Below are 19,929 nucleotides of genomic sequence, written 5' to 3' on the forward strand. Positions count from 1 at the left end.
AAATAATGATCTGAATATCAAAAACATTGTGGTTTTTGGGAAAGGGGTGTGCAATTTTATCAGAAAATCTCCCAAATTTTCAATAAAACCTTTATAACTTTTTTCCCTTATTTTCAATCACTTTGCGTGCTTCAGGAAAAATGTTCCTTGCATCATTTCCCATAAGAAATCATATGATCTGAACCATAAATCATGCCCATGTAGACTTATAACAATACTAAATTGAAATAGACGAAATTTGGCCCCATAGGAAAAAAGTTCAAAAGCTTCAAATGAGGATAACTTTGATTTTTCCCGACCAAAGATTTTCGTTCGCCCCGCAAATGAACGGGGATGTTCCACACTTTCATATGTATATGACAGTTTTCTTGCTATTTCTCAAAAAATACTACCCCCCTGAAAAAGACACCGTGACAGGCTATCAGCAGAGCAGCTTTTATTTAAAAAAAAATTAAAATTGCAATTTTTTTATAAGGAATTTGTTGGAATTTCTTAAAAAATGTGTTTAAAACAATTTTACAATGAGGTAGAATTTGGTAAAATGAGCATGAGAGACCACCCATGGTTGTCCTTCTCCGTTGCTGAACAGGGCCGTAATATCCTATCAATACAACCGACCATACGCTTAAACGATCTAATGGTGTTTCCCTTATCAACAGCATGTATGAATGCGCTGAAAAGATAAAACATCTAGATCATCAAAACTAGATCTGGAGTAAATAGGTAAAAGTCGTTGGGCACCAACGGCGCCCGCCATGTCAGTTTGTAGATCTCGGGGGGATTGGGACGGGAATGTTAGTTAGCACAGGTTGCTAAAAAGGGTGGGTTCTATACGATATCCACACCCCCACGTGTGCCGGAAAACTACTTCTTCTTGGGATTTTGTTAGTGGGTAAGGGTAATGGCCAGGATTCAACATAGAGGATGATGATGCGACCCAATAATCAATAAATTTTGTTTAATGGTGTGATGTATTATGCATTCTCAAGGCAAACAGTCGAAGGATGCGGATGAGACTATTCCCGGTTATTTGGTGTTGAGTTTAGCATAAATGATTTATTCTTAGACAGCCGGCTGTGGAAAGATAAAACCAAATAAAATGCGAAAACGCGAAACCAGCCGGACCGAAAACACACACACAATCGGGGGGACAACAAAGACGGAAACTGCAACGAAAACCCTGCGAGATGACCGCGACGCGCACCGTTTAAATTCTCCAAGGCAACTGCCAAACTTCGCGAAACCGCCCGGACCGAAAACACGCACACAATCGGGGGGACAACAAAGACGGAAACGGCAACGAATATCCTGCGAGATGACCGCGACGCGTACCGTTTAAATTCTCCAAGGCAACTGTCAAACTTCGCGAAACCGCCCGGACCGAAAACACACACACAATCGGGAGGACAACAAAGACGGAAACGGCAACGAATATCCTGCGAGATGACCGCGACGCGACCGTTTAAATTCTCCAAGGCAACTGTCGAAGTTGACTTTATAGCTGGCGGCCACCATTGCTAGTACCAACCACTAGTGTCTTCCTTTTTATCTACATGGACTTCGCCGCCCTGGGCTCCTAAGTGTATGAAAGTATGGCACGGAGCGACGGCGCCGAATACTCCAAGGCAACTGTCAAGCTTCGCGAAACCGCCCGGACCGAAAACACACACACACAATCGGGGAGACCACAAAGACGGAAACGGCAACGAAAATCCTGCGAGATGACCGCGACGCGCACCGTTCAAATTCTCCAAGGCAACTCAATGAGGTAGAATTGGGTAAAATGACTAAATATCGTTCTTAGACATCAGAACAACATTATCCAATCATTGAATGTGCCTCAGACTATCAGAAGAGCAGCTTTTATTTGAAATTTTATTAAAATTGCAATTTTCTTAAGGAATTTGTTGGAATTTCTTTAAAAAAAAATATTCAAAAACAATTTTACAATGAGGTAGAAATAGGTAGAATGTCTGAATATCATTCTTAGACATCAAAACAACATTCTACAATATTTGAATATGCCTTAGACTATCAGCAGAGCAGCTTTAATTTCAAATTTTATTAAAATTTCCATTTTTTGTTCATTGAATATTTTTTAGTATTCTTTAATTCTACCCCATTTGATAAAATAATTATGTGGCATTATTTTGCAGCAGGAACACTTGCTACATGCTAGGAATAATCTGAACTGCAGATATATTGAACTTAACGGTGCACATCAACCAGAGCTTTTGCACCCTGATTTTTGTTACAGACATTTTAGTATCTTCAAAACTACGGGTACTATCGAAATATTTTTATATTCATCCCCTAAAGTACTGTCCACCAAGTAATTTACAGCAAAGTTTAATTAATTTTACAATCCCGTAGTTGCAGGATTGGGTCCGTAAGTTTGACAATTTTGGTATAAGAAGACAACAACTTCCCTCGTTGCTGTGCACCCTTAAGGGTTAATTCTTCTGTTTGATGGAGACGCATGGTAGCTCATTTTTGAACAATCTTTAATTTGCTCCATAACCGCCATTTTTCAACTTAAGTATGGACTTTTATAGGTCAAATCGGGCTAGAATTTTCCAAGGAACACGATGCCGTGGTCGAAATCAATATATAAAGTACTTTGAAAATTAAGTTTAAAGAGAAGTACTACTTATAACAAGTTTAGGAAAAATCTGATTGCAGATTCGTTAGGTAGAACGGAGGTAGACTACTTTTTATTACTTCAGAAGTTGATTTGACGTCGTTTTCTTGAAAACAGGTATCTTTCCAGCAGGGCAATGCTACTTATTGAACTATTGAGGTAGACTAAAAATCCTTTGAGGTAGACATATATACCAATTTGGTAGAAAACTTCTGCATACTTGGATTTTTGATTTGGCCAAATTGCCCTGCTGGGTGGTTTGACATCCATCTTGCATCCTCGTTGACAACGAGCAACGTTCAACCACCCTCTTGGCCAACGAGCAACGCTCGTTCAACGACCTTCGCGTTATTAACCAACAAACTGCGGCCTCATCATAAACGTTTATCCTCATGAACGCTCGTCTCACAATCCTTGTGGCTAATGAGCAACCATCTCACAAGCATCCATCATCTTGGCTTATGACTTATTAGTTGTTGCTCTACCTCTCTACCTACGTCTCTGTCCCACTCTGTCTTCTTATCTCTGTCTCCATAGTTTTGTGTCTCCGTCTCTCTATGGTTCTATCCCACGCATTTTTCTGTCACCGTATCTTCCTGTCTCCTTCTCTCCATCTTCATCTCTTTGTTTCCGTCTATCTTTGTCTATGTCAAATATTAATTTCTTTGGCCACCGCCATTCATCTCATCACTTAGTTCGTACTCCTCCCTCTGCGCCATTGCCGTAGCTGACGTGGAAAGACGCCATTTTCTCAGGCTTTCCAAAACATTCCAAACGCAGCGCGTTCTCCAAAGTTCGCGAATAGACTGATCGTTCTCCAGAACTAAATTCTCACCGAAGCTTCGCAGGCCGACGACTTTGGAAATGTTGAGCCGAACCGGCAACGTTCGGCTTTAGCTACGCTCACCATCTTCATCACAACATTGGTGGTGTAGTGTGTGTGTCAACGATATTTCTCTCTCGCATTTTTTTGAACTTTTCACAGATATACGGACAAGCGCTTAATTTATTCATTTATTTAATCGATCGTAGTAACTATCTACGATACGAAACACAGTCAATCATGAAATATTATTATTTATATTTTATACCAGGCTTAACTCCGACTCGAAGTAGTTTCAATTATTAAAAAAAACTTTCTCTCGTATCCTGTGACACAACAATCACGAAAATCAAGAAATTCCCAAGCGGTGTCGGGTAATTTAGAAGAAAGATTTATTTTATTACATTTCCTGTAAGTAACACGAAATTCATGAAAACCATTATCAACAGGAAAGGCAGCTAGGTTTCTAGGAACATCAGGAGTACAAATCAGAGGGTTAAAATTCAAACGAAGACATAACCATATATCCTGCAAGTTTATCAGATCCTAGAATCAGAAACACGAAAAGACGGTATCGTCCGCACAGAGCTTGTGAACCAGCATCCGAAGCATGTCGCGCACCTGAATATAAAGTTGCACGAGTGAGAGGGACGATCGAGCAAACGGATTAATCGATCAAAGCAGAGAGAAAGTAGAAATTGAGCGAACGACGCCACTAGAACAGAGATGACAAAGCATAGAACGAACTATGAATGCTGCGTAAGCGAGATAGACAAACTATGGGCGTATGGAAGAAAAGGACAGAGGTCCAGGCTAGGCTAGGTCCACTTAAGGTTTTCGGAGCGGATTTGGATCGGCTCCAGAATTTTCAGACCCGATCCAACTTTTAAACAAGATATGGTTAACTTTTTTGAGAGTGCAGATTTTGACGTTTTGAAACTTCATGCTGTTTGTTTATGTTTTGTTTATATTTATCAAACGTGGTCGCGGAAAAAAGGATGGTTTTCGTGGCCGATTCCGAACGTTATTAGGTTCGCGGAAGGAACTAGAACGGCCCGGTCTACGAAGAGTTGCTGGCGATAATCGCGAATAAGCCATCAGTGTTTATTGTCATGGTTCCCGAGGAGGAATTTCTATGGCAGCTGCTTCAGGGAATGATTCCCACTTTGGTTCGATCTTGGTAGCGGTGTCCCCTACAGGGCATTTCCGGTATCTATCGTGAGCAAGTACCGCAGGAAGCGGGAGCACCAAGTGGAAAGTTTGAAAGAGAGGCAGGTCTCTGCGAAGCAAAGGCGAGTCGGATCGCATCCTGTAGGAAGGAATGTCCGCAGAGGATCCATCCCGTTTCCCTATGCCTGAATGATGAATGATTCATTTAAAATGTTGGCTATTGAAAAGGAGCTGATGGACCTTTTGCCACGGGCCGAGGAATACTTTGGCTGTATCCGGTTGAAGCTGGCCTCCCGAAAGCGATCAACAAATAATTAAACCTTACCTGTCATGATGAATTCTTTCCCTTTCCAGAGCTGTCATCCATAAGCAACGCTTACTCCAACGTAATTTATTCCCAACGAGCAAGGCCAGGCGCGAACTTCAGCAAGAATTTGTGTTGATCACATGGCTTTCTACCTCTTCGCGGCGATCGCTACCGAGGACCTGAAGGAGCGGCGGCGAACTCTAGCAACAGCAACCTAAACCGGCCCATCAAGGATTCCAGTCGTACTCGGGCATGAAGTCGAGCCAACCGCCAAGTTCTTCTAGCAACTAACAGTCCGGCCAGTAATCATCGTCGGCGAACGCTGGCTCTGGTAACGCCAATGCCATGGGCCATTTCGCTGAAAAAGGCGAACGTGCTCGGTCCAGCCGGACTCGGTCTTCCGACGAGTATATACGGCAAAAACCCCACAAACGCTTGCCCTTACCTGCCATCTAGTCACCGAGGGCTAGCCGCAGACTGGTCGGACAAATTCATCAACCCGGTAGCTGCGTCGACCTCGCCTGCTGCCGTCCCAGTTGCACCTTCACCCTACCCCTAGTTTCTGTCCTATCCATCGTCGGCCGTCCCCGTACCAGTTATGAAACAGCTCGATCCACTGCACCAACGGTACATGATGCTGAACCAGAAACTCGGCCAGGACACTCGGAATAAAGACCCCGTACGGTAAAGGCGGTGGTGACAGCATGGCCTTGGCGACGACAACGACCACAGCTATAGAACAGAACCCAGCAGTGAGCAACTACCACCTCCGACGAGGGAGTCCACTGGTGGTGGTGGCGGCGTGGGCGTAGATGTCGTGATTCGTGAAGCCAATGGGGGAGGCGGGCAACGGTGATTTTAATTTTAAAGTGTCTTTTTTTCGCGCGTTTATTTAGTGAAAGTGGGTGTTTAGAGGCAGGGAATAATGGTGTTTTGAAATTACATAGAAAATCTTGAATATTGAGAAGATTCTGGCTCATTGAGAGAAAATCGATCAGGCCAGTTATTAAAGTATGTACAATTTTAGTGTAAAATTTGTAATGCTAGGTGCTAGGTAACACATTATATTTGTAATCTTACTGAAAAATAACTGTATTTAACTAGAATTGCTCTCAATAAAATGAAATCTTCTCGTCCTCGAGCGGGACCTTGTAGTCGTACGTGATCTCCTTGTTGACGCCGATCGGCTGCTACGAGTAGATCACAATCTTCTTCTCCAACTCGATCGTGATGACCTTGGTGTAGCAGTTGGGCTGTGGAAGAGAAGAGAATTGAAAAGGATTAGAAATGGAATCAGAACTCAACTATGCAGAATCTTCTCACATTGCAACTGTGGTTGATGAACCGGGCCAGGTTGCCATAGTTGGACGCCTCGATGATGGTCTCTGCCGTACCGCACAGATGGAGGAATGTGGCCTTTTCCCGCGGGTCTATCTTGCAGAAGCTTTGCGTTCGCACCGACCCCGTCGAGTGCTGTTTGATGTTCATATCTTTGGCGGATGTACTGAACGTCCTCGGCGTCGAACCCGCGAGATAGGAAATTGTACAGCATGGACATCTGTGTCCGGATATCCCGCTCGTGGTACTTGGGCCGGGCATGAACGTGAACTTCTGCTGACCTGCTGACCTGCGGCAAACGTAAGCAGGGCCTGCTGCTACGAAAAAGTGGCTGCCGCGGCGGCAAAGGTTTGTAGTGTAGCTGCTGCTACCGCAGCTGCTTTGTCCTTCTTATACTTGGCCTTGGGGGCGTTCGGGTCTTCCTTTGGTCGATCTGCAGATCGCTGGGTGGGGACGACTGGCGCGACCTCAGTCGCAGTCGGCTGCTGCTGCTGCTGAACCTCCATGGGCAGAAACTGGTGGGTTGCCGTTTCGGACAGATCGAACGCGACCTGGTACACACCACCCTTGACTGTCGAGTAGTTCGGCGACGGCCAGCGGGTCTTCTAGGAAGATAAGACGCGATCAGACACCGCGATCAAGAACGCCCATACTGCTGTCCAGGCAAACCAAGCAGCACAGCACCGTGTTTTGGATGAAACTGTTCTGGATGATGCTCAAGATGACCTGCGGGAAGGAATATAATTATGTTGAGGTTTAGATCATCACATTAGGAATCTTTAACTGAAAAATATACGCCAACATCCGGGTAATTACGTACTCCTTCATAAGCGAAGACTCCACCACGTCCATCCGGTGCGTCTGCAGTGTGATCCCCAGCGCCTGCCAAAACTGGCCGGATTTTCCTCCAGTTCGATCCTCAACTGCCTGTAATCGATGCACTTGACGATTATTGTGTCCAAACAATTTGAAATGACGAGAACATCGCTGCCAAATCCGTCCAGATTTCCCGCACTTGCCTAGTAATTTTCTCAGCGCGTCCTTTTCCCATCGATTCTGCACAACACTTGCTAAATTTAATCCCAACTTATTCAGCAAACCTTCTCACAATCCACCGGAACCGATTCCAACACCAATTCCTTCACGGACACGCGCAGAAATAATCCGATTTAGAGATTTTTTGCAACGGAAACAAAAACACGACGTTTGTTTTGTTTTGCAAATTAAAGTTTGACAGCTTGTACACGGTAGAGTGAACTTAACGATTTTTAGCTCAAAACGTTCATAGTTTCAGATCGGATTCGGAGCGAGTTTCGAAGCGTTTGGAGGGTTTGGAGCCGATCAAGCGGTTTCAAACCCGAGAAACCTGCCGGAACCTAAGTGGCACCCCCCTAGGGTCCAGGAGAGAGGTTTTGAACAAGAGAGAAAGAAATCGAAAGAATTAATAAAAATGTACTAAATTTAAGAAACTATATAATATAAAAGAAACTTTTAATAAAGCAGTCACTTTTTAATCACCAGTTTGTTAGTTTATACCCTCGAACTTACGCCGGGTTAATTTACAAATAATCCGAAAATCATGTTATTGAAGTAATGCTTTGCACATTACAAGTATATTTTAAACAGCTTAGGTTCTAAAAGTCGGTTTAATCTCCAGCTCTCTATTTACCGTAATACCACTGTCTACGAGTACGGTAGCGCAGACGATATCGCATAAACGAGAACCTTAAAAAAAACTTTTTGTTAAATGGTTTACTCACCATTTCAGAGATCGTAACCACTATTTGAAAAATGGTAGGAAAACCTTAAAAATACCATATCGGAAATGGTACCCTACCATTTTTCATAAAGTTCGACCATCTGAGATGAGGGTGGTTAGCAACGGTAACCTTAAAAATCTCCGAACAACGTTTCGTCAGATTACCATTTGTGTAATGGTAAAAATAAAGTTAATTTTCGCGTAAAAGCGACGTTTTTCTTCCGGTTTTTACTATTTCAGAAAAGGTTTTTAAATGGTATTTTAAGGTTGTTCGCACAATTTTTAACCTTGCTGCTACTATTTCAGAAATGGTGTGTAAATGGTATTTTAGGGTTTTTCTTGCTATTTTTACCGAGCGCTACTATTTTGGAAAAAGTTTTCACATGGTTATTTAAGGTTTTTCCTACATTTTTTCCCAGTTTCACTATTTCAGAAATAGTTTTCAAATGGTAAATTAAAGTTTATCGTACAATTTTACTACTTTTTGAGAAATAGTTTTCAAATGGTTTTTAATAGTTTTTCTAGCATTTTTACCTACCTAATTTTTACAGAATTGTTCACTTTTTGACGGATGGTTCACAACAATAATATTAGAACGTTTTCGTCTTTAATTCTAGTTGATTGCCGATTCTGTTCGGTTTATCATATTGCAAAAGTCGTCCAAACCTGAAAAAATAAGAAAAAAAAAATCACAAAGTATCGAGTAGAATGTAACATTCAAATATGTGTACTTATCTGATGATTCAAATGATTTCCTTGAGTAGCCACCCTGGTTTGGCAAAGTAAACAAACCGAACTTTTTGCGGTGCACCTTTTTCGATTTTTCTCACTGTTTCGCGGAACGGTCATCTCTAATTCGGCAGTTTCCGCGGACACGGGAGTGCAAAATGCGGCCGAAAAAACGGCACAAACGGATCTTGTGAACAGTGCGCAAAAGCGAAAGCTTGACGATGGCATCCATAACCTCGAAGAGGAATCGCGTTCGAAGCACCCGTACAACACCCGAGCGGCGGCGGCGGCACTTTCGTCAGCAGACCAGGTTTCCGGTAGCAGCAGCAGCAATGGCAACAACAACGGTGCATCAGTGGTACTGAATGCAAACATCCCAATCAGCAACCAGTTCGACGGGCTGCAAGAGGAGCAGGGTGACGACTCAATTTCGTTGCGATCAATTATCACACCACCTCCGGTGCTAAAAATCGGCGAACCAGCTAAAAGCAAGAAAGTGCGGGTCCCTCCTATCTCGGTGGTCGGAAAGTCGACCCGTCAGCTGCGTGAATTCCTGGGGAAGTGTCGAATCCAACAAACAGCCTTCAACATGAAGGTCACGAAGACTGGTGTGCAGTTGTTGTGTACCAGCGAGGAGAGCTTCAGCAGCGCAGTCGCGGCCCTCCGCGGAGACAACGTACAGTTCCACACGTACACCCCCGCTGCTGAGCAGCCGGTGAAAGTGGTTCTCTCGGGACTACCTGTGTATGACGAATTTGAACTGGAAACGGAACTCGCCGTTCTTGGCATTCACGTCCAGAGCTGAAACTGTTTTCGCGAAAAGTGGTCGGGATGGAAGAGAGTGCGCTGTACCTTCTCCACTTCGCAAAAGGGACAGTAAAGCTGTCCGACCTGCAGAAGGTTAAGGCGGTGTTCAACACCGTGGTCCGTTGGCGCTACTACGAGCGGAAGCCGACCGATGCTGTACAGTGCCACCGCTGCCAACGCTTCGGGCATGGCATGCGAAACTGCAATCTGGCGCCACTATGTGTGAAGTGTGGCGAAAAGCACTTCTCGGCGGATTGCAGACTGCCGAATAAAGCTGAGCTCGCGAGGGTGGACAAAAGCGCGACACGAGAGGCGATTAAGTGCGCGAACTGCAGCGGCCAACACACCGCCAACTACCGGGGCTGCCCAACCCGAAAAAGTTACCTGGCCAAGCTTGCCGAAAAGAAGGCCGAGCTCCGCAACGCGCAGCCCCCAACGCTGCGTCCTTCCCGCAACACCGTGCCGCAGAACGGGAACCCCAGCATCAATTCAACGGCCGACACGTCGGTCATGACTTTCGCCGAAGCACTGTCCCAAGGGAACAGTAACAACACCAGTAATGACCTGTTCACCATGTCGGAGTTTCTCGCTCTTGCAAGAGAAGTTTTTGCTCGGCTGAAAAGCTGCAAAACCCGACAAGACCAACTTGAAGCTCTAGTGGAGCTTACCGCCAAGTATATCTACAATGTCTAACGTTGTAGATAACTTGCGCGTGACTAACTGGAACGGACGATCCGTTCACGGTAAGAAGCTCGAATTTTTCGACTTCCTAGAACGGCACGATGTGGACGTGGGAGTCGTGACCGAAACCTGGCTGCAAGAGAGACTCGCCTTCTACCACCCAAAATTTTCTTGTTTACGATTCGACCGTGCCTCAGCCAATGCCGAAAGAGGCGGCGGCGTCCTGATAGCGGTTCGCAAAGGCATTACTTACACGGAGCTCAACTTATCGACCAAGGTCATCGAAACTGTTGGCATTTCCGTCAGCACGACGGAAGGAAACGTACACATCATCGCTGCCTACTTCCCCGGGGCAAGACGGCGCTCAGTATGGACACAGTTCCACCGCGACATTTCCACCATCACGCGGGGGGGCGAGCCTTTCTTCGTGGCCGGTGACTTCAACGCTCGACATCGATCCTGGAACTGTGCTCGGGCGAACAAAGCGGGGACAGTCCTGTACCAAGAAGCAGACAGCCGCAACTTCTTCGTTCACTTTCCTGACGCCTTCACCTTCCACCCGTCAGGCCGCGGGCGGCCCTCAACATTGGACTTGGCGCTCTCCAACAACCTGCTGGACATGACGAAACCGGTCGTCTTGAACGAGCTTTCGTCAGACCATCGACCAGTCCTGTTTGACATCAGTCTGTCAGCTCCGATTGAGCAGACATCGCCCAAGTTTCGCTGCTACGCTCGTGCCAACTGGCCGAGCTTCCAAAGGGAGGTAAACGCGAAGCTGGACTTACTGAACCCCGAAGTCACCGACCTCAACACGGTAGCCGAAGTTGACGCCGCGGTAGAATTCCTCACCAAGACCCTGCTGGAAGCCGAAGCTGTTTCAGTTCCAGAAGTTCAACAGCGTAGCTACCACACTGCGACAATCCCTGAGGACACCCGCAGACTGATCGCGCCCCGCAACATGCGAAGGCGTCAATGGTATAGGAGACGGGACCCGATCTACCAGGACATCGTGTCGTCACTAAACCGTCGAATTCGTGAGGAGTGCAATCGGGCAAACTTCAGCAAGTTCAAGGACACGCTACGAACGCTGCACGACGACCGGGACACGCTTTGGCGAATCACCAAGGCCCTGCGGAAGACGACCAAGTACAGCCCTCCGCTGCGCCAAGGAACAAATATCATCGCCTCCTCATCCGAGAAGGCCCAACTACTGGCGGCTAGCTTCGCTCGCGCTCACACCAACCAAATGCCTGATGATCCAGTGACTGCCGCAGAGGTGTACAACTCCATCGATTTCATCGATCGGACCCCGCTGGCGGACAACCATTCGTGGTTGGTTCGCCCCAAAGAAGTGGCGCAGCTCATCCGAAGACTGAAGGCGAAGAAAACACCGGGCCAGGATCAACTGAGAAACATCGTGCTGAAGCGGCTTCCCCGGAAGGCGCACATCTTCATTGCAAAGATCTTCTCCGCCTGTGTCCGACTCGGATACTTCCCAGCCGCGTGGAAGCTTGCGGTGGTGATAGGCACTCCGAAGCCAAACAAGGACGCCACTAACCCCTCGAACTATCGGCCGATCAGCCTGCTTCCGACCCTCAGCAAACTCCTAGAGCGGGTGATTCTGGTGCGCATCGAACAACATTTGGAGAACACGCGGTTCATTCCGGACGTCCAGTTCGGGTTTAGACGAGGGCACTCCACCAACCATCAACTCGTTCGGCTCGTTAAGGAGGTGCGCGCGAACTTCGCGCGGCGCAAGTCAGCCGGCATGGTGCTCTTGGATGTCGAGAAAGCATACGACTCGGTGTGGCAAGAAGCAATCCTACACAAGATGTACCTCGCCAACTTTCCGCTGTACATCCTGAAGATTGTCCGCTCGTTCCTGCAAAACCGATCGTACCACGTTGCGGTAAACGGACACGTGTCGGACCGGCACGAAGTTCCTTTTGGCGTCCCGCAAGGCGCCGTCCTTAGTCCCACGCTCTACAACTTATTCACGGCCGACTTGGCGATGATCAATGGCGTCAGCTATTTCCTCTTCGCCGACGACACGGGGTACCTCGCGTCGGACTCCGATCCGGCCATCGTCGTGACCAAGCTGCAAGCTGCCCAAAACGCCATCGAACGCTACCGGAAGAAGTGGAAGATGAAGACAAATGCCGAGAAGTCGCAAGCGATCTTCTTCACACGCAAGCGAAGCCCACGCTACCTTCCCCGCAGGGAGGTTTCGGTGTGGGGTAGCCATGTGCCATGGTCAGAGGACGTCAATTACCTGGGGGCCGCCCTGGACAAGAAGCTGACTCTCGCCAAGCATATCCAGAACGCCACGATCAAATGCGGTAAGATCACCAAGATGCTCTATTCTCTCGTCAACCGGCGGTCCCACCTGGATATCAACTCTAAGCTGCTACTCTACAAGACGGTGTTCAAGCCGGCGATGACGTACGGCTACCCGGCGTGGTACGACTGTGCCGCTTCCGACCGGAAGAAACTTCAAGTCAAGCAGAACCGGCTGTTGAAGATGATGCTAAATCTGGATCCGTTCCACCCGACTGACGACGTCCACAGGATGGCGAAGATGGAGTTGATCGATGATTGGCTCCAGCGAGTGCTACCGAAGTTCTGGATGGGGTGCGCCACCTCAGTCAATCCCCTGCTGCAGTGGTTGTCCCCTTGAGCTGTGATATTAGATTAAGTAATGCCTCCTTTCCTCTAGCTATTTCGAAGGTTATTTTTGCAATTTTTTTCCTTCTTTGTCTAATTCGTTCTCCTTAGTACCAGTAAACTCTCTCCCCATTTTGAACAAATCAGCTGTTGAAAGGTAGTCCATATCTCAGCTCAGGATAACAACTGCACCAATGTAATTGTTAAAGCAACCTAATAAAATGAAATGAAATGAAAATGATTTCCTTGATTAATGCCAATCGTGCGTTCGCTTCGATTTTGTTTTGTCGGCCGGCTGCCACCAAGATTGTCGATCGAATCCTCTAGCACCAGCTGTTCCGTTGGTTCAAGTTCTCCACGGCGCTGAAATGATAAAAAAGAAAAATGTAAACAAAGTATCTGGTAAATCAAATGATTTGTTTGAAAATTATACCTGCGCACAAAACGTAGACAACAACCAGCCGCACAAACGGTTCACTTCAGACTGTTTTTGCCTGCGCCAGCCTGCAACGAGTGCAGGTAACGAGCATAGCGAGAGAAGAGGAACGAGAGAGCGCGCAAAGCAGAGTAATAATACCCTGCCTGCCGCGCTCTTTCGTTTCTCTTCTCTCGCTACGCTCGTTACCAGCTCTCGCGAATATCCCGTAAATCCAAAATTATCAACTGTTGAAAAATGATTCGCTCAAACAGTTGAAATAAAGTAACAATTATCAAAAACATGATATGCTTACAATTGAATCGTTAACGAAACTCAAAAGAATTGTAGCGCATCAAAAGGAACCGACATTTTCGAGCCTTTTTGTTCTTGAGCTCCTCCGTTTGTTTTCTCCACGGGGATGCTACGGCTGTCATCTGCATACAATGTCACTGAAGCCTAAAAAGTACCAAAGTTTTGGTGTCTAGTGTCAAAATTATGGGGAGTAACATGACGAAAAGGGCGCAAAATCGAATGGACGAAAATCATTTTTTCTTTATTTTTGTTTTGTTAGTTAAAATTAAATTAAATGTGTACAATTGGGTACTAAAGCCCTATGTCAATTTTCATGTACAACGGTAAAAAACACGATTAAAACCCATTTCTAATCCCGAGGGGCGAGACAATAGTAAAAAAATAAATAAATTAATTAATTAACTGCAGGAATTAACGAATTAACTTTTGTTTACGATCATAACATCGCCACCTCTCTTTACACCACATTGGTTTGACCGACGACGTTTGACAGTTCGACATCTCGCGTGATTGTTGTTGTTGTTTGGTGAAAAAAATATTCGAAAAGAAAGTCGCTGGCCCGTAAACAAGATTTGTTGGAAAAGGCCATCGAGTTCAGGGGACCTGTTGCAGTTGGCCAGTCCAGAACAGCATTCGGTTCTTCTATCAGCTGGAAGCTCGGATAGCGTTCAAGAAAAAATTAGGAAGTAGCAAGCAGGTCGATCGCGAGTGACTTGATCAGTTCCGCAGAAACAACTCGGCGGCTGGCGCTACCTGGCAAATAACCGAGCCAGTAAAAACTTTGGTAACAACGAGGTAAGACTATTCATAAACATTCATAAGACTTTCCAGCGACGGCCGGCATCATCGGTACGACAGGACAGCAACCAGCCGCACAACAAAATAAGAACTCTTCCGGGACCAGCAGACTGAACTGAATTGGAAAGAACGGAAAGTAACGGTGACGTCGTGTGAATTCAAAAAATAATCAGCTCCAGAAAGGCATTCCGTGAACTCGTCGGTTATTGCGTTTAATTTCGCTAGGGTAAACGGTGCATTGCAACAAAATAATGCATCAAAATAAACATACAAATTTTTATTGAACGATTTCAAAAACTTGAATTTCACAATTTATGTTAATTACAATAAAATTATGTGCCACAGCCTGAATTCATCTATGTGCAGTAAATTGTATCTCGCCCCGTGGTTTATAATTTTCATCAGCTTTTTGATAACAATTTGAAAAGGCAGCGGTCCCCCTGGCATCGGTTCTTTCTGGGTCGTAATCGCGATTTAGCACCGGCCGCAGTCGCTTTCTGGCGTTCCAACCGCATGGAATCGTGTCCGCTAGCTATCCGGATCGCTCGCCTAGCCGGATGTCAGCATCCGAGTAAACCAGTACAGGGCGGTTTTCTTGTTGGCTGATTTGTTGAACGGGGGATGTCATTATCATATATGGACTGTCTGGATTTCTGGGCCAAAACCACCCACTGAGAATTTTGGCTCGAGATCGTGCCTGAATCGAGTCGAGTCTCGGGCCAAAATTCGCAGTGGGCTGCTTGTACTTGCCGGCCAGCTGTCTTGAGGAGGGCGAGTTTGAGATTGTCGATGGCATCGTTGTCGTAAGCGGAAGCCGGGGGAGGAAGCGCAAAAGTTGTTGTTCCGGTAGGTTTCGCAAAAGTCTAACGATAAATTTGTTCGCAGCCGCATTTGAAGTGGGCATGCCGAGAATTTTTGAGTTCGGTTTGGACATGGAGATTTTCCCAATGCCCACAATCAGGGTTGCCGTTTTGCCCATTCCAGGTGGTCCAAGCAGCAAGTACGGCACCGGGTAGGACGGTACGTTTACAATGGTTGGAGGCCACGCTCCGGTGGAACCTCTTCTGGTCCTATGTTTGTGACGATCATTTAAGGCTAGGGCTCGGTTCGTCAACGGTAGAACAGCATCACGAAGGTGTTGTCCATGCAGGTCTTTTCGTAATGCAGAAAGAACTGCTCCGTGTCGTGGACCTAATGCTCAAGCGTTGGAAGGAAAATGGCGATTCGCGTGCTTTCCGTAACATACGGCGAGGGGGCGATCTCGTTGCGACCGATCGGTTTGACCACTTGCGTGCTTGAGACCACTTGACGTGCTTGAGACGGCCACGATCGTAGAAGCTCAGGTGCATCCGGTAGTTCATTCCGCGCAAGGTGTCGAAATTGCGGTACACTGAGTGCCGGCCACTGTGTTCGAGCTGGGGATTGTTGCGGTGAGCCACGAGGAAGGTTTTGTTGAGGATATTCTGCATGTCATCGCGTCAACGTATGAGAGCGGCCGGACGTTGATCTCCGAGGTGTATGTGAAGGAGTGCGTCAGGTTGAGATGGGTCCACGGGATGATGTCGTGCCGGGACTCGGATGGGTTCAGTTAGGGAACGCCAAGTGACCAGCGCACTTATAGGGTGTCGTTGGAGAGGGTGCTGTTCGAGACGGCAGATGTTCCAGAACTTCCCCTCCCCACCGGGGCCACTTCCAAACTGCACTCCCGATAAACTCCGTTCTCGATCTGGTTCTGCAACAGCAACTGGTCCCGATAATTGCCCAGCCTCAACGGAAACTACTCGCTCTTCCAAATCCCACCAATTGTGTACCACCGCAAGGTCATCGTTCCGGAATTAACAGGTGTTAAAAACTTTTCCACAGCTTTCTAGAAATGAGATAATAATTATTGTACTTTTTTTTGCTACAAAACAATCATAACAAAACTGACAGTCGAGCGCGCGGAGTGACTCAAAGAAAATCAATGTTTTCAACAAAGCAGGTGTACGTTGTCAAATGTCAAACGTCAAGAGGAATTTAATTCCTTAATGTATTAAATGCGAAAAATTAATACATTAAGGCCAATGTCACGCCCCTCGTCTAATCCCTTTTTTTTCATTTTAATGCAAATTTTTTTTTGACAAGACAACATTTTTTCGATGGATCAACTATGGTCCCCTTGGAACAAGCTGTCAAGTAGGAGCTTTTCTGTCAAGAAGGACCACGAGGTTAATTTTTCAAAATTGATTTAAAAATCCATTTTAAACTCTTTGGGGTCATACAAAGGGTCATTGTGCTCAGAAAAATAAGCTTTTTCGCTGTAAACAATAATATCAGCAATCTAAGCTTCATTTTAGGACCCAATTATCCGGGGCAAATCGGGACACATGGGTTGAATTGGGAAGTGATTTTATCATTGTTTAGCACAATATTTGGATATTTTTTTATTGGTTTCAGTTATAGATTAGACGCAAAATTAGTTTCTAAATTTGAACTTTTATGTTCAAAAACAGCTGTTCATAGAAGGTTTTCAGGTCGAAAATTTACCAACACATTCAAACCACGGGTACCATAGAAGTTGGTTTGTTTGACTCAAAAACGTAAATGTGGTAAAATGTACCATGCTTCCTCGAAACTGTATGGTGAGCTCCACGACGTCCCTAACAATGGACTATGCCCTGTTCGTGGACTCGCTCTTAAGGTTTCCCAACAACATAGTTGAGCTCACATATTGGTTCAACCGCCTCAAATTGCAGATAAAAATTAAAATTATGATGATCTGTAAGTTAATTGGCCAAATTAGAATTTGCGAAATACATTTCAGATGATTTTAAAAAGACACCTGCTGGTAAGCTTTGCCTGAGAACTGATGCTAGACATATATTGTTGTTGGTGGCATTTTTGGTTTATTTCAATTAAAAGAATCATTTCGAGCAGCAACAGGACTTTTTTTTCCAAAAAAATTAAATAAGATTTATTATATTTTGATTTGTGACCCTCTGAAATGTTAATCCCGAAACAGCGCCACCAAACATTTGGTGGCGGCTTCAGCCAGCAAGCTACGTCAGTATCACGGGCCTGGTTTTCTCTTTTTGTTGGTATAGATTCTGTCAATTAAAATTGGTAAACTCAGGGTTGGCTTTCTTTGGCAGCTCAAATGTGGGTGAAATCCAGGGCCAAGTAAGCCAAATGATGTCCACCTAACTTGGTACTACTGGTGCAGCTCTCCGTTAAAGTTGCAATTCTTCGCTTTTATCAGCCCCTCCATCGTTGAGTAGCTCGCATGGTTAAGTTGTGAAATGTACCTTGTTCTAGCTGTTTAAAATCACACCTCAATGAGGCATCCCGTGCAGCGTAGGGCCCGACGGCGTAAATTTTGGTTGTACACCTCATCCAGGAGACTGTCTGGTGGGATGGACCCGGGTTTGATAGTAGCCTTCAGCAGCCGATTTTGCTTAATTTGGTTAATTTGCTGATTTGAAGCTTCACAGTTGACAACGCTCACTCGCGAGATTCAAAAACCGTTTCAGGTCCGAGGTGATCTTCAGGATTAAAGCTGAAAATGAAAACAAACCGCAAATTATCTAGTTTACAGCATGATAATAAAGTTTACTTATCTGAGTTCAATAAGTTGATGGTGATATCCTCTCTACGTTGAATAAAGTTCATCCTTGTGTTATGTTGATCTATTGTTGCTGTTTTCTGAAAATAAATAAAGAAATACTCATTGACGATAACATATTTCAATTAAGCAGACAAATAAAATCTTGGGTCAGATTTGTTAAGTTTCAGAAATCAAAGTACAGAACAAAATACACATTATTTTTGACTTATACATTGAATTCCAAATCAAACGAACGGGCCAATTCTAAGTATAAACGAAGAATCAATCCTGCTTACGCTAGTTGTTGTTTATACATATTAGGAATGAGCAGGATAGACTTTATGTATACACTTCAAAATTCTCCCATTTAACATAGTTTTGCAAAAATTATAAAAAAATATCATTTCAATTTACCGAGTCGTCATGCGTCCATCATCTCTGATCGTATAGTTTAGCCAACACGACTGTTTGTTTAGATTCCAGCTCAAATTTCGACAGCACCGATCCGCCGTCATCCCGCAGGTGCCGGATCTTCCGGAAACTGCGGTGATCGCCTGATCCAGCATAGACGAACAGTTCGTCACAGTTACAGTTCTCCGTGAAACTCGTTTTCAGTATGGGCAAGAAACTCGACGAGCCGGCAATAACACTCACCGATGGATTCTTCCAGAGTAGTCCAGCGGCCTCAACTTCATGGCCATCGCTGCCTTGGACGCTTTCGTCTCCAACTCCATCTCCATCCAGCGCCGGAAACGGTTGCACACACAAAACACGAACATCCGAAAGCACAACAAAAACAGTGCTTCGCGATTGAATACGATTCAGCTGTCATCACAGCCTGGGACGGGACGGCTGGATAGAGTCTTCTTTTTGAGTGTTTACGTTTGTATTCTTCTTCTGTTTTTTGCAAGAAAATTCGTGTTCAAAAACAAATATCAAGCAATCTGTGATTCAGATAGCTTTACAATTCAAATTTTCTTGATGATGTTTTTCAACTCAGTGCTCAAGCATGCGGATGACTTTTTCTTTGGTTGAAATATTGTTTAGTTTTTCCTCGCAGATTTTACGGATACAAATTACTTGAAATGGTTGGCAAATCAAAGATGAGTCAAAAAAAGTTCACTTTTTCAATTTCTAATGTGTTTTTTATATGAAAGATTTTTAATTTTCATTTGGATGTGAAAAATGCAATACGATTTAAATCCGTTTTCTTACTTCAATCTAAAAAAATCCTAAAATGCCTGCAAGTCATTAAATGCCATTCCAGTTTGACAGCTTGCTCAGAGCAGACGTGTGTCTTTTGAGCGCGTTTTTGACGGTGTTTTTTTTAACTTTTGCCGACGGCCATGGCGGCGGCCGCAACGGCGGAGAGTGAGTAGACAGAGCATAGGGCTGAGGATGGAAGGCTGTACTACTGGAACGCGGCCTTGAGGAAAAGTGTGTGGGAGAAACCGGACGGGTTCCAACCCAAAACGCAGGCGGCGACGGGCATGGAGGTGGAAGACTCCGAAGGAGGAGGAGAGGACGGGGGCGAATTTCGTCCTGTGATCAAGGTTCACCGCAGGAAGGCTAAGGAGGAGATCAACGACGGCAATGGCCAGGAAGTGGAGAAACTGCTCAGCAACAACAAGTTCAGCCCGCTAGCGGAGAAGAGCAACAACAACAACAATGCGAACCCAGCAGCAGAAAAAACCACCCCCGTGGTACCAGCACCCGGCAAGTCGGCCGGGGAGAAGAAGCAGCCGCCGCTGGTGGTGAAAGAAACGAGTTTCGCCCGCCTTGCGAAGGTGATGTCGACATGTGATGTCCAGCCGGAACACAAACTGACGCGGTACGGCACCAAAATTACGTGCTTCTCGAGCGACGACTTCGACACGGTGCAAGCCCACCTGAAGAAGA

At 45.6% G+C, this 19,929-nt stretch overlaps 1 pseudogene; it reads right to left on the reverse strand.

Moving 5' to 3' along the window:
- Window positions 1-5,765: 5,765 nt before the first annotated feature.
- On the reverse strand, window positions 5,766-16,789 carry LOC120427484 (uncharacterized; annotated as a pseudogene).
- Window positions 16,790-19,929: the final 3,140 nt, after the last annotated feature.

The sequence above is a fragment of the Culex pipiens genome, unplaced genomic scaffold, assembly GCF_016801865.2.
Source record: "Culex pipiens pallens isolate TS unplaced genomic scaffold, TS_CPP_V2 Cpp_Un0004, whole genome shotgun sequence".
In the NCBI taxonomy this organism is placed as follows: domain Eukaryota; kingdom Metazoa; phylum Arthropoda; class Insecta; order Diptera; family Culicidae; genus Culex; species Culex pipiens.